The following is a 13092-nucleotide window of genomic DNA, read 5'->3' as shown; positions in this document are numbered from 1 at the left end:
TCAGCTTTATTTGGGCTTAAAAAAAATAATCCAGTTTTGAAGTAACTCAAAAATTACACATTAAGAAGGAGCTCCACAGAAAAGTATTGGGTAGAAAAAAAAAAAAAGCTAAATGATAGAGTCACCCCTGGTATGTCCCCCAGGGAGCAGTGTGGTTGTGGGGTCAGGGGGATGATGGGGTTCCTGCTTTGAGTAGACAAAGATTCATGTGAAGAAGAATATTCTTTAAATTATAGGAAGACTTGCACGTTTTATAGGATTTCTTTCAATTTGCCAAGTTCTTTTATATATGCCATTTTCATAAAAATATAATTAAAAAAAATTTTTTTAACATTTATTTATTTTTGAGAGACAGAGACAGACAGAGCATGAGCAGGGGAGGGGCAGAGAGAGAGAAGGAGACACAGAATCTGAAGCAGGCTGCAGGTTCTGAGTTATCAGCACAGAGCCTGATGCGGGGCTCGAACCCACAAACTGTGAGATCATGACCTGAGCCGAAGTCGGATGCTCAACCGATTGAGCCACCCAGGTGCCCTTCATAAAAATATAATTTTTATTACATAGCTTTTAGGAATTTCTCTGTAATTTAGAGCTAGAGCACCTAGATCACAGAATAGTGATAAAAGATTTGTTGAGCCTCAGAATTAGGCAGGTGCGCCCTTATTAATTCCTTGAGGACATAAGGGTCCTGCAGAAAGACTGAATTTATCAGTTTCTCTGGTTTTGTTCCCCCCCCCCCCAGATTTTTTTTAATTCCCACTAAATTATACCTTTTGAGGTCAAGAACTATGACTTTGTCATCTCAGCACTCCCCTGATGCTTTGCATATAGTGGGCCCTCAATAAATCTTAATTGAGTTCAATTCTATTACTTAAATTATAGTTTCTTGGTCATGGTTACATTGGGAGTCTGACAGGAATCCTATGAAAACATGTAGACCTATCAGTAGTTATATCAATTAAATCTGTATTTCCCAAAATTTAGAGTTTATGAATATGACTATCGAGATTTCTTAAGTTTAAATTTTATGGAAGAAGCTTCTACTTCAGTTATGATCATGCAATGCAAGGAGGGTAGCTTTATCCTTACACATTTCCCTAATTGTGTGTCACTGGAGGCATGGAGCAGAAATCTGTGACATCCCATAGATGAGTTCAATACTAGAAGGTACAGTCCTATAAACAGATAAGTTCTGGCCATTGACATACAGGGTCTAGATCCCGAAAGTACTTCGTACTAAAGAAGGAAATGGGGTGGTTCTGTGTATACTATCAGTGTGGCATTAACTTGCAAATAGGGAAAAGAGATAAGTAAGTTTTAAGAGCTAAAACTCTAAAACTCTTAGGAGAAAATACAGGAGTTTATCTTCATGACCATGGTTTAGGCAGAGCCTTCTTGGATAGGACACCGAAAGCATAAGGAACAAGAGAAAAAATAAATTGGTCTTAATTAAAATTAAAAACTTTTGTGCTTCAGATGTCACCATCAAGAAAGTGAAAAAACCCACAGAATGGGGGAAAATATTTGTAAATCATCTAATTTGGGACTTGTATCTAGAAAATAAAAGGACGGTTACAACTCAATAATAAAAATGTAAATTACCAATTAAAAATGGGGAAAGGATCTGAATAGACATTTGTCCAAAGAAAATACTCAAATGGGCAATAAGCACATGAAAAGATGCTCAACATGAGGGAAATGCAAATTGAAACTACATTGAGATACCACTTCCTACCCACAAGATGGCTATAATTATAAAACAAGTGTAGACCAGGCTGTGGAGAAAATGGAACCCTCATACACTGCTGATGGGATTGTAACATGGTGCAATTGATGTAGAAAACAGTCTGACAGTTCCTCGCGAGGCTAAACATTGAGTCACCAAAAGGAATGAAAACTTATGTCCACTCAAAAACTTATACAGGAATGTTCATAACAGCATTATACATACCACCCAAACAATGAAAATGACCCAAGTGTCTACCAAGTGGTAAATAAACATGGTATATCCATACAATGAAATACTATTCATCAGTAAAAAAGAATACACTGCAATGTGGATGAACCTTGAAAACATGCTAAGTGAAAGTAGCCAGACACAAAAGACCACATATTGCATGACTTAGTTTATGTGAAATGGCCCAAATAGGCAAATCTATAGAAACAGAAAGTTGATTATTCATTACCAGGGAAGGGGCAGGGATTGGGAGAAATAGGAAGTGATGGCTAATGGGTATAGGACTTCTTTTTGGGGTAACGAAAATGTGCTAAAACTTGAGTGTGGTGATGACTGCACAATTCTGAAAATACTGAAAGCCATTAATTATATCTCAGTAAAGCTGTTATAATTAAAACAACTCCTCCCCCTGCCCCCCAAATCCAAAGATGTAATAGAGGAGACTAAGACCAATCCTTAATAAATTGAGTTTGAGTCCCTATTCTGCCATGTATAGTAGGTAATTGGCAGCGTGTTACTTAACCTTTTTGTGCTGTAGAATTTTAATTTATTAAGTGAATCCTAATGAGATAGGGTAGGTGTGAGTATTAGATGAGTTAATACTTGTAAAATGTCTACAATGGTACCTGACACATTGTAAATGCTCAAGTCAATGTTAGCTGCTTTAATTATAATTATTATTTATTATTGAGTGAAAATCTGTCAAAGAGAAATTCTGTGTAAAATGTATAAATGGTTTGTTTCCATTGTTAAAAGAGGAACTTAGTTTGTGTAAGTAGTGAAAGTTTCATGTTAAACTTAAGGAACTAAAATGTATTATTTGGATCAACCTAGACATGCAAATTGAACTTGGCCATCATTTAAATGGGTGGAGCCTGTAGCTCTCTGAACATGTTGTTTCTTAAGAGGTTTAATTAATTTAACAGTAGGGATTCTTTCCTCCTTGTTCAGGAGGTACACGGGATTAGGAACTAAGATGGCAGGCAGATGAGAGGTTTATTTTTTCCATGTGGCCTTGTCAGCCAGGTGGAACTGGTTGAAGTCACTGCAAGATAGAATTAAGTGGGGCTTAATCATCCTCTGCCTCCCAGAGCGGGTAGAATTTGGCCACTGAGAGAAACCAAAGGCTGGAACAAGACCAGGAGGTATCCGCAGAGAGAAGCAAGGCCAGAAAGTGGTACGTTTATGTCTTTTTAGTGTGGGGGGAAAGAGAGGGTTTGAGATTTATGAGTAATGAGAAAGGGCTGAATATTCACTTTCACTAATTCTAATACTTTGGAAAATGTTCTTATGAGTAGATGAGACAAAGAAAAAAAGATAGTATAAAGACATAGGAAAGGAAAAGAAATCAAGGACCTTGATTACCCACAAAGGTAGGTGGTCCCTGATAAGAGTTAATTGTGGTTTAAAAATCAAAGAATGTTGCTAGAGTAATATAAATTAACATCATTTATTGGCTTGCACATTTACAGATTCCTAGAAACCAAGGTGTATGTGTATTGTGTACCTAATAGCTAGTACTTCACATTGGTGACGAATTAAATAAAATATGAGAGTGATAAATGAAGAGAATTTTTATTTAATTTATTTAATTTTATTTTACTTATTTCTAGAGAGTAAGTCAGAAACGTGACACAGGTAGAAAAACACAATGGTTTTAAAAAGGCTGTGGATTTTGCAGGATGTGCATTTTGTAGTCTTTTCCTATAAACTTTGATCTTTGACTGAAAGAGAAAAAGATCCAAAGAAAGCGTGGCTACTTTACAGTGTGGAAAATTGAAGTGGTGTTGTGCTTATGGGACTTAGGGGACAAAAGCTGCTAAAACGCCTTTGCATGAGCTCATCTGGCCTCCCCACTAAAGGGGGCCTTTTGGCAGTATGTTCTAACCAACTGCTGCTCAGCAAGAGTCCGCAGCTGGTTTGAATTAGATTTCCTCTGCCAGATATTTCATAATCAAAACCTGTAGGAAAATTTCTCCTAGACTTTATATTTTTTAACGTCTGTCATGGGATTAACAATCAAACTGAATGTGGTAGAATCCACCCTGGCACTTTCCCCATGCTCTATCTTACTTGGATCATATGTGGAGTAATTTTGAAACCTACGTAACTCTTGCTGAGATAATTCATGTTTAATTGTCATGTTGGTTCTATAGGAACCAGCTCAGGGAGGCAGCTCTCTAAGCATATTTTCATGGACCTCTGAGGATCCCCTCTTCAGGGGGTCTGTGAGTTGAAAACTGTTTTCATAGTAATACTAAGATGTTATTTGCTTTTTTCCCTGTTGATATTTGTACTGAGAGTTGGTAAAATTGCTGGTGCCTTAGCATGAATCAAGGCAGTTGGCACCAAACTGTATAGATTTGCGGGAGGAGATGGGGAATGCCAGTTTAACCTCAAAGTGCCTTTGTTGGAGCAGTACTAATTATGAGTTTATTTAATCTTAATCCTTGAATATTCATATTTTTAATATTCTGTAAGATGAGGTGGGAAGTACTCACAAAGCACCTCTGCTATGTACTGTAGTATGATAGTTGTCTCAAAGAAAAACAAGTGTGTGGTGGAGTTGCTGGTTTAAGTACCTATGTTTTTTCATGGACTGCCATTTTTTACTTGAAAAAAACAACTTATGGAGAGATGGCAGAGTGGGAGTATCCTAAGCTTACCTCATCCCACAGATACAACTAGATAACACATCAATGTAGATAACACAGAAAGTGACCCAAGGGCTTGCAGAACAAACCCCACAGCTAAAGGTAGAGAAGAGGCTACACTGAAGAGAGTAGAAAGGGCAGAGACATGGTGGGGAGCTAAAAGGACCCTGGCTGTCTGCAGTAGAGAGGGAGCCACAGGCACAGAGAAGGGCAAGAAACAGACTATCACGTCAGGAAGCCTGCACAGGAAAGGCAAATCCCCGTAACATTTGGCTTTGAAACTGAGGGGCTAAATTTCACGAGTTCTTATAACCAGCCGTGCTTAAAGTCTGGAATTTTGAAAATCTGTGGGCTTGGCTCTGGGAGAGCCCCAAGGGCTGTAGGAAGCTGAGACCCCACCCTTATAGAGACAGCACAAGAAACACCCAAGGAGATCCAGTGTAGAAGCAGCAGTTTGAAAAACACCTGGGTCATATGGGAGGGAGAGTAATTTACTTATCTCCAAGCAGGTCCCAGAGAGGCAGGGATTGCAGAGAGACCCCCTCCAGGAACAAAGGAGCTTATAGGTGCCATTTCTCCATTTCCTTCCCCTGCCCCTCAGCATAAACAGACGGCCATCACTACTCACTACCTAACTTGCTTATAACAAGCCACCCCTTCACCCTGTGCTTCGGTGGATCCACCCTTTTCTTTTTTAATAAGAAGAATTTTTGAGAGGGAGAGAGAGTGTGAGCCGCAGAGAGGCAGGGAGAGAGAGAGGGAGAGAAAGAATCCCAAACAAGCTCAGCACTGTTAGCATGGAGTCCGATGGAGGGCTCAATCTCATGAACTGAATCATGAGATCATGACCTGAGCCAAAATCAAGAGTCAGACACAACTGACTGAGCCACCTATCCACCCTTTCCTGTCACACTTGCCTTTGGGTCCCCTCCTGTAGAAGACCTGCATAAACTTCAACACCATGTCTCCCAACCTGCTCATTTTATTGGGCCTTGGTCCTGGTGGTGGCAGTTGGCCACCTTCCAGGGAGGTTGCATGCACCTTGTTAAACCTTAATCCTCCAACCACACAGGCTTGAGGTGGCCCTCACTGGCCCCAGTGTCCTCAATGGCTGCACATCCCCTGTGGAAGAGGACTGGTGCCACCTTGTTAAATGTACATGCCCCACCCACTACTTTGAAGAGCATCTCTGGCTTTTCTAACACAGAGAAACAGACCCAGAGAGTTAGACAAAATGAGGAGACTTAGGGGGGCACCTGGGTGGCTCAGTCGGTTAAGCATCTGACTTCGGCTCAGGTCATGATCTCGTGGTTCATGGGTTGGAGCCCTGCATCAGGCTCTATGCTACAGCTCAGAACCTGGAGCCTGCTTCAGATTCTGTGTTTCCCTCTCTCTCTCTACCCCTCCCCTGCTCACACTCTGTCTCTGTCTCTCAAAAATGAATAAACATTAAAAAAAAAAATGAGACTGAGGATTATGTCCCCAATGAAAGAACAGGACAAAATCACAGCAAGACAGTTAAATGAAATGGAGATCAATAATATGCCTGATAGAGAATTTAAGGTAATGGTCATAAAGATAGACAATGGACTTGAGAAAAGAGTGGAGGACATGAGTGAGACCATTAACAAAGAGATAAAAAAGAACCACAGTTGAAGAACACAATAAATGAAATGAAAATTCATTAGATGGAATAAACAGCAAGCTAGAGGAAGCAGAGGAACAAATGAATGACCGTGAAGACAGAGTAATGAATGTAATCAAGTTGAGCAGGTTAGAGAAAAAAAAGATTATGTAAAATGAGAATAGACTTCGGGAATTCAGTGATTCCATCAAGCACAATAGCATTCACATTATAGTGATCCCAGAAGAAGAGAAAGAAAAGGGTGCAGAAAGTTTATTTGAACAAATAATAGCTAAAAACTTCCCAGACCTGGGGAAGGAAACAGATATCGAGATCCAGGAGCCACAGAGATCCCCCAACAAAATCAACCCAACGAGGTTCACGCAAAACACATAGTAATTAAAGTGGCAAAAAGTAATGATAAAGAAAAAAATTTTTAAAGCAATAAGAGAAAAGAAGATAGTTACATACTAGGGGACACCCCATTTTTCAGCAGAAACTTTGCTAGCTAGAAAGGAGTGGCATGATATATTCAAAGTCCTGAAAGGGAAAAATCTGCAGCCACAATACTCTATCCAGCAAGGCTATCATTCAGAATAGAAGGAGAGATAAACAGTTTCTCAGACAAACAAAAACTAAAGGAGGTCATGACCACTAAACCATCCCTCAAGAAATGTTAAAGGGGATTCTTTGAGAGGAAAGGAAAGACTATGAGTATGAAAAGTAAGAAACACAAAAGCAGTAAAAATAGGTATATCTGTAAAAAATCAGTCAAGGCATTCACAAAATAAAAGGATGTAAAAAAATATGTCACCATATACCTAACACGTTGCAGTGGGAGTCAAGAGTGTGGTCAAGCTTAAGTGACAATCAACTTAATATAGACTGCTATATACAGAAGATATTATATACAAATTGAATGGTAACCACAAATCAAAAACCAGTAATTGATATGTAAAGAATAAAGAGAAAGAAATCCAAGTATATCACTGAAGAAAGCCAGCAAACCATGAAAGAGAGCAAGAGAAGAAAAGATCAGGGAAAAACTATCAGAACAACCACAAAACAAGTGACAAAATGGCAGTAAATACGTATATCAATTATTACTTTGTTTTTTTTTTTAATATAGAATTTATTGTCAAATTGGGTTCCATATAACACCCAGTGCTTATCCCAACAGGTGCCCTTCTCAATGCCCATCACCCACTTTACTTTGAATGTAAAGGGACTAAATGCCTCATTCCAAAAACATAGGATGACAGAATAAGTAAAAAAAACAAGACCCATCTATATGCTGCCTACAAGAGACTCATTTCAGACCTAAAGATATCTACAAATTAAAAGTGACAGGTTGGAGAAACACTTGTTGAGCAAATGGATGTCAAAATAAAGCCAGGGTAGCAATACTTATATTGGATGAAATAGACTCTAAAACAAAGATTGTAGCAAGAGACAAGTCTGTCAGTATATTAACAAAGTATATAACAAAGTATTTTATTATATGCTATATAATAATAAAGAGGACAATCCAACAAGAAGAAATAATGGTTGTAAATATTTATGCACCCAACATGGAAGCATGCAAACACATAAAATAGTTAATAACAAACATAAAGAACTAATCAACAGTAACACTATAATAGTAGGGAGCTTTAATACCCTACTTATATCAATGGACAGATCATCCAAACAGAAAATCAATAAGGAAAGAGTGACTTTGAATGATATACTGGACCAGATTGATGTAACATTTATATTTGGAACATTTCATCCTAAAACAACAGAATACACATTATTTTCAAGTACACATAGACCATTTTCCAGATTAGATCGCATATTAGGCCACAAAACAAGTCTCAACAAATTAAAAAAATCACAGTCATACCATGAATCTTTTCTGATCACACTGGTATGAAACTACAACCACAGGAAAATATCTGGAAAGAGCACAAGCAAATGGAGGTTAAATAACATGGTACTAAACAATGAATGGGTCAGCCAGGAAATTAAAGAAGAAATAAAAAATTACATGGTGACAAATGAAAATGAAAACAGGATGGTCCAGAATCTCTGGGATGCAGCAAAAGTGGTTCTAAGAGGGAGGTTTATAGCAGGAAAAATCTCAAACAACCTAACCTTACAGTCAGAGGAACTAGAAAAAGAAGAACAAACAAAACCTTAAATCAGCAGAAGGAAGGAAATAATAAAGATTGGAGCAGAAATAAATGATATAGAAACCAAAAAACAACAGAACACATCGATGAAACTAGGAGCGATTTGTTAAAAAGATCAACAAAATTGATAAACCTCTAGCCAGACTTATAAAAAGAGAGAAAGGACTCAAACAAAATCACAAATGAAAGAGGAGAAATAACAACCAACACCACAGCAATACAAATAATTGTAAGAGAATATAAGAAAAACTATATGCTAAAAAAATTAGACAACCTAGAAGAAATGGATAAATTTCCAGAAACACATAACCTACCAAAACTGAAGCAAGAAGAAATGGAAAAATTGAACAGACCAATTACCAGCAAGGAGACTGAATCAGTAATCAAAAACTCCCAACAAACAAAAGTCCAAGACCAGATGCCTTCCTGGACGATTTCTAGCAGACATTTAAAAAAGAGTTAATAACTGTTATTCTCAAACTATTCCAAGAAATAGAAGAAAAAAAACTTCCAAATTTATTCTATGAGTCCATTATCACCCTGATATCAAAACCAAACAGGGGCGCCTGGGTGGCTCAGTCAGTTGGGCGTCTGACTTCAGCTTAGGTCATGATCTCGTGGGTTGTGAGTTCGAGCCCCGTGTCGGGTTCTGTGCTGACAGCTTAGAGCCTGGAGCCTGCTTTGGATTCTCTGTCTCCCTCTCTCTCTGCCCCTCCCCTGCTCATTCTCTGTCTCTCTCTGTCTCAAAAATAAATAAAACATTTTAAAAAAATTAAAAAAAACAAAGACACCACACACACACGCCCACACACACACACACACACACACACAAAGTAATGCAGGCCAATATCTCTGATGAACAAAGATGGATAAATCCTCAACAACATACTAGCAATCCAACTTAAACAATACATTTTAAAAAATCACTCACCATGATCAAATGGGATTTATTCCTGGGTTGCTAGGGTGTTTCAACATTTGCAAGTCAATCAATGTGATACATCACGTCTGTAAGAGGAAGGATGAAAGCCATATGATCATTTTAGTAGCTGCAGAAAAAGCACTGGACAAAGTATAACATCCATTCGTGATAAAAGCCCTCAACAGAGTAGTTTTAGAGGGAACATACCTCAACATAATAAGACTTTATGTGAAAAACACACAGCGAACATCATACTCAATGGGGAAAAACTGAAAGCTTTCCCCTAAGGTCAGGAACAAGAGAAGGATGTTCATTCTCACCACTTTTATTTGACATAGTATTGGAAGTCCTAGCCATAGCAATAAGAACAAAAAGAAATAAAGGCATCCAAATTGGTAAGAAAGATGTAAAATTTTCACTGTTTGCAGATGATGTGCTACTCTATGCAGCCAACCCAAAAGACTCCACCAAAAAACTGCTAGAACTGATAAACGAATTTAGTAAAATCACAGTCCACAAAAATCAATGTGCAGAAATCTGTTGCATTTCTATATACTAATAATGAAGTAGCAGAAAGAGAAATTAAGAAAACAGTCCCATTTACACTTGCAACCAAAACAATAAGATGCCTAGGAATAAACCTAACGATAAAGGTCAAAGACCTGTACTCTAAAAACTGTAAAACACTGATGAAAAAGATTGAAGACGATACCAAGAAATGGAAAGATGTTCCATGCTTGTGGATTGGAAGAACAAATATTGTTAAAATGTCTATACTACTCAAATAATCTACACATTTAATGCAATCCCTATCAAAATATCAACAGCATCTTTTACAGAACTAGAAGAAAGAATACTAAAATATGTATGGAACTGCAAAAGACCCCAAATAGCCAAAGCAGTCTTGAAAAAGAAAAGCAAAGCTGAAGGCATCACAGTTCTGGACTTCAAGTTATATTATAAAGCTGTAGTAATCAAAACAGTATGGTATTGGGATAAAAGTAGACCTATAGATCAATGGAACAGAAGAGAAAAATCAGAAATAAACCCACAATTATTTGGCCAATTAATCTTCAACAAGGTGGAAAGAATATCCAGTGGGAAAAAGAATGTCTTTTCAACAAATGGTGATGGAAAAACTGGAGAGCAACACACAAGAAGAATGAAACTGGACCACTTTCTTACACCATACACAAAAATAAATTCAAAATGGATTAAAGACCTAAATGTGAGACATGAAACCACTTAGAGTAGAATTCAGTGATTGACCACTTATATACAACACCCAGTGCTCATCACAAGTGCCCTTTTTATTTTATGTCATTTTATTTTGTTTTATTTTATTTATTTTTTAGTGTTTATTTACTTTTGAGAGAAAGAGAGACACAGAGGCGTGAGTGGGGTAAGGGCAGAGAGAGGGAGACACAGAATCTAAAGCAGGCTCCAGGCTCCGAGCTGTCAGCACAGATCCCAATGTGGGGCTGGAACTCACAGACTGCTAGACCATGACCTGAGCTCAAGTCGGATGCTTAACCGACTGAGCCACCCAGGCACCCCAACAAGTGCCCTTTTTATTTTTATTTATATAAAAAATTTTTAATGTTTTTATTTAGTTTTGAGAGAGAGAGCAGGCAGGGGAGGGGCAGAGAGAGAGGGAGACACAGAATCCGAAGCAGGCTCCAGGCTCCGAGCCATCAGCACAGAGCCTGATGCAGAGCTCAAACCCACGAACCGTGAGATCATGACCTGAGCCAAAGTCGGATGCCTAACCAACTAAGCCACCCAGGCACCCCAACAGTGCCTGTTTTAATACCCATCACCCATCTAGCCCATCTCCCACCTATCTCCCTCTGTCAACCCTCAGTTTATTCTCCATCCTTAAGAGTCTCTTGGGGTTTGTTTCCCTCTCTTCTCTTCCCCCCCCCCTTTCCCATGTGTTCATCCATTCTGTTTCTTAAATTCCATATATGAGTGGAATCATATGGTATTTGTCTTTCTCTGATTGACTTATTTCGCTTAGCATGATACATTGTAGCTCATCCTCATGGTTTTAAGTTGCATTTCCCTAATAGCTAATGATGTTGAGCATCTTTTCATGTACTTATTGGGCATGTGTGTATTTTATTTGGAGTAATATCTATTCAAATCCTTGATCCTCTAACTGGGTTGCTTTTTTATTATTCATTTGTAAGAATTCTTTATATATTCTGTAGACAAATACCTTATTAAATATATGACTTGCAAATGTTTTTCCCATTCGGTGGGTTGTCTTTCACTTTCTTGATAGTGTCATTTGAAACACAAAAGCTTTTGGTGCACCTGGGTGACTCAGTTGGTTAAGCCTCTGACTTTGGCTCAGGTCATGATCTTGCGCTTTGTGAGTTCAGGCCGTGCATTGGGCTCTGTGCTGACAGCTCAGAGCCTGGAGCCTGCTTCAGATTCTGTGTCTCCCTCTCTGCCCTTACCCCACTCATGCCTCTGTGTCTCTCTCTCTTTCTCTCAAAAGTAAATAAACATTTAAAAAAGTGTTGAAGCAGAAAAACTTTTAACTTTGATAAAGTCCAATTTCTCAGTCTTCTCATATGTTGTGTCTCATTTTTGTGTCTTAATCTGAGAAGGCTTTCCCTAATCCAGGGTTACAAAAATTTACTCGTTTGTGTTCTTCTAAAAGCTTTATAACTCTTACACTTAATTCTTAGAGTAAATTTTTGTGTATAGTATGAAGTAGTGGTCAAATATCATTGTTTTGCTTGGGAGTATCCAGTTATCATAGTACCATTTGTTGAAAAGACTATTCTTTTTCCATTGAACTCTCTTGGCAAAAATCAATTGATCATAACTGTAAGTGTTTTTTTTTTTTTTCTGGACTATCAGTTATATACCTGTGGTAAGTTTTGAAATCAGAAGTATGAATCCTTCAATTTTGTTTTTTCAAAATTATTTTGGTGATTGTGAGTCCCTTGCATTTTAATTTGGATGTTAGTATCAGCTTGTTAATTTCTGCAAAAAAAAAGACATGAAATTTGGTAGAGATCACATTGAATCTGTTGATCAATTTAGGGAATATTGCCATCTTAAAAATATTATCTTCTAGTCTGTGACACAGTGTATCTTTTTATTTATTTAGGTTTTTAATTTCTTTTAGCAATGCTTTGTAGTTTTCTGAGTATAAGTTTTATATTTTATTTGCTAAATTTATTTCCTAAATGGATTGTTTCTTTTAAAAATTTTTAAGTTTATTTATTTATTTTTGAGAGAGAGACAGAGTCTACAACCATACCACCCTGAACGCACCCGATCTCGTCTGATCTCAGAAGCTAAGCAGGGTTGGACCTGATTAGTACTTGGATGGGAGAAAGAGAGAGAAAGACCAGGGTGGGGGGGCGTGGGGAGGGAGGGGGGCAAAGAGAGAGAGAGAGAGAATCCCAAGTAGGCTTCACACAGTGGCACAGAGCCCAATGTGGGGCTCGAACTCTAACCATGAGATTGTGACCTGAGCCAAAACCAAGAGTAGATACTTAATCAACTGAGTCACCCAGGCGCCTCGGATTGTTTTCTTAATTTCCTTTTTAGATTGTTTGGTGGTAGTGTATATAATCAAGACATTAATTTTTATATCTTGATCTGCATTCTTGTTCAACTTATTAGCTTAATAGGTTTTTAGTGGATTCCTTGGGACTTTCTATGTACAAGATCATATCATCTTCAAATAAGAGGTAGTTGTACTACTTTCTATTCTGGGTGCCTATTATTTCATTTTC

General features: G+C 38.0%; 1 protein-coding gene across 1 annotated transcript in view; it reads left to right on the top strand.

Annotated features, from left to right (window-relative positions):
* The window catches only part of SNTB2 (syntrophin beta 2), a 106177-nt gene that overhangs the window by 73896 nt on the left and 19189 nt on the right, over positions 1-13092 (top strand). The gene's annotated exons all lie outside the window — the stretch shown is intronic.

This window comes from Lynx canadensis, chromosome E2 (genome assembly GCF_007474595.2).
Source record: "Lynx canadensis isolate LIC74 chromosome E2, mLynCan4.pri.v2, whole genome shotgun sequence".
Taxonomy (NCBI): Eukaryota; Metazoa; Chordata; class Mammalia; order Carnivora; family Felidae; genus Lynx; species Lynx canadensis.
Note: the sequence above shows the minus strand (reverse complement) of the source record. Positions and strands in the feature narration are given on the sequence as shown.